Source organism: Otolemur garnettii, unplaced genomic scaffold (assembly GCF_000181295.1).
Source record: "Otolemur garnettii isolate 467f Iridium unplaced genomic scaffold, OtoGar3 scaffold00292, whole genome shotgun sequence".
Taxonomy (NCBI): domain Eukaryota; kingdom Metazoa; phylum Chordata; class Mammalia; order Primates; family Galagidae; genus Otolemur; species Otolemur garnettii.
In genome coordinates, this window is record NW_003852687.1 from 939,723 (window position 1) to 942,585 (window position 2,863).

Sequence of the window (2,863 nt, forward strand, 5' to 3'; positions counted from 1 at the left end):
AAAAAAAAAAAAAAAAGAAAGAAAGAAAGAAAAGAAAGAAACCAGCCCACATCACATTATATATTGAAACTGTTTTCCTACAAGTTTTTCACTAGTATTTTCTTTTTCTTTTTCTTTCTTTCTTTCTTTTCTTTTCTTTTCTTTCTTTTCTTTTCTTTTTTTTTTTTAAGACAGAGGCTCACTTTGTTGCCCTGAGTAGAATGCTGTGGCATCACAGCTCACAGCAACCTCTAACCTTGGGCTCAAGAGATTCTCTTGCCTCAGCCTCCCAAGTAGCTGGGACTACAGGTGCCCACCACAATGCCAGGCTATTTTTTAGAGACAGGCTCTCACTCTGGAACAGGCTGGTCTCGAACTCATAAGCTCAGGCACTCTGCCCACATCGGCCTCCCAAAGTGCAGGGATTACAGGTGTGAGTTACCATGCCCAGTCCAAAGATATTTTTCTACTTCAAAAAATTTTTAAATTTTGGCCAGGTGCAGTGGCTCACATCTGTAATCCTAGCACTCTGGGAGGCCGAGGCAGAAGGGTCCCCTGAGCTCAGAAGTTTGAGACCAACCTGAGCAAGATTAAGACCTCATCACTACTAAAAATAGGGAAATTAGGCAAGTGTTGTGGTCAGCACCCATAGTCCCAGCTGCTTGAGAGGCCGATATGGGAAGATCCCTTGAGCTTGAGGTTGCTGTAAGCTATGATGATACCACTGCTCTCTACCCAGGAGGACAGCTTAAGATTTTGTCTCAAAAAAAAAGTAATGAAAAAAAGGCTTGGTGCCCGTAGCTCAGTGGTTAGGGTGCTGGCCACACCCCGCCCCCCCCACCCGGTCCTGCTAAACAATGACAACTACAACAAAAAAATAGCTGAGCATTTTAGCAGGAGTCTGTAGTCCCAGCTGCTTGGGACATAGTGAGACTCTGTGTCAAAAAAAAAGAAATAAAAAAGAGTTGCATTCATGTACATACTAAGAGAACATCGTCCTTGCAGTACTAAGTGTTGGCTCTACCAGGATAGAGAGACCTTGTTGTTCTTTTTAATGTGCTGCTGGATTCTCCTTGTAATGTTTTATTTGGAAGTTTGCATTGTATCATAAACACAATTGGTCTGTGGTTTTCTTTGTCAGATTGCAGTCATTGCTACACTGGCTTCATAAAGTGGATGTAGAAAGTTTCCTCCTTGTTCTACTGGCAAGACATGTCTCTGATTCTAAGGGCAGGACATATTTACCCTGTGGAACTTTTCAGAAGGGTGTTTAGGGTAAGCTAGTGTTCTCAATTTCTTTTGTGATCATTGATGTGTTTAGATCTTTGTCTCTTATTGTTGAACTCATTTGTCCTGTATGTTCAAGATTGTCAGAGATAGTAAATAAAAATATAGGCTACCAATTTAACTTGAATTTCAGATAAATAACAATATCTTTTTAGTATAAGTCCCTGTTGCAATGCCTTTTTTTTTTTTTTTTTTTTTTTGGAGACAAGAGTCTCGCTTAGTCACCCTCGGTAGAGTGCTCACAGTAACCTCAAACTCTTGGGCTCAAGAGAATCTCTTGCCTCAGCCTCCCAACTAGCTGGGACTACAGGTTCCTGCCACAACACCCAGCTATTTTTTTAGAGATGGGATCTTGCTTTTGGTCAGGCTGGTCTCAAACCAGCCTATATTTTCTCAGAGCAATAATCATGATATTTTATCCACTTTTGCATTCTCATAAACCAGTTTTTGTTTTTGTTTGTTTGTTGGTTGGTTTGTGGAGACAGAGTTTCACTGTGGGCTGTGGAGACTCTACCCACAGTAGAGTGCTGTATCATTACAGCTCACAGCAACCTCCAACTCCTGGGCTTAGGCAATTCCCTTGCCTCAGCCTCCCAAGTAGCTGGGACTACAGGCACCCACCACAACGCCTGGCTATTTTTTTGTTGCAGTTTGGCCCAGGCCAGGTTTGAACCCGCCACCCTGGGTATATGGGGCCAGCACCCTGCCCACTGAGCCACAGGCGCTGCCCCACAAACCAGTTTTGAAAACACTCTTTCCAATCATTTTCTACAAGTGCAAGAAACACACTTTTGTAGGTATGAACAGCTTGAGGACTGGAGAATTTCTTCCATGTACGCAATTTTTTACTATAGAGAAGAGGAAATAATCACATGGGGCAAGTCAGGACTGTAAGGTGATGAGTCATAAATTTAATCTCTGTAGACTCCAGGAACTAAATGGTGAGGTTGGCTGTGTGGGAGGACTCATTGTCATGCTGTAAGATGGTCCCCTGCAGTCCTGTCCTTGGCCTGTCCTTGGTGGGTGTACTGCTGTGTACCACTGACGGTACCGGTCCTTTGTTCCTCCAGAACAGGTGTGACAGGACTGCTTTTAGAGAAGAAAGCTGCCACTATTTTCTTTCTGACACTTGGTGGGTGCCTTACTTTTGTTGGTGGATTTTCATATGGCAAAGTTCACACTGTCAATTGACATTTATTCTCTGGATCTAACTAGTAAATCCAGGTTTCATCACCAACAACAATGTCAGAAATGCGTCTAGACCTGCCTCCCTCAAATGTGACCAGCATTTCTTCACACCATTCAACACAGATGCACTCTTGCTCATCTATCAAAGTGTGAGGCACCCATCAGGATGAAACTTTCCTAATTCAAAAGATAAACATGGCTCAGCGCCTGTGGCTCAAGTGGCTAAGGCGCCAGCCACATACACCTAAGGTGGCGGTTCAAATCCAGCCTGGGCCCGCCAAACAAGAATGATGGCTGCAACCAAAAAATAGCCAGGCGTTGTAGTGGGCACCTGTGGTCCCAGCTACTTGGGAGGCTGAGGCAGGAGACTCGCTTGAGCCCAGGAGTTGGAGGTTGCTGTGAGCGTGAT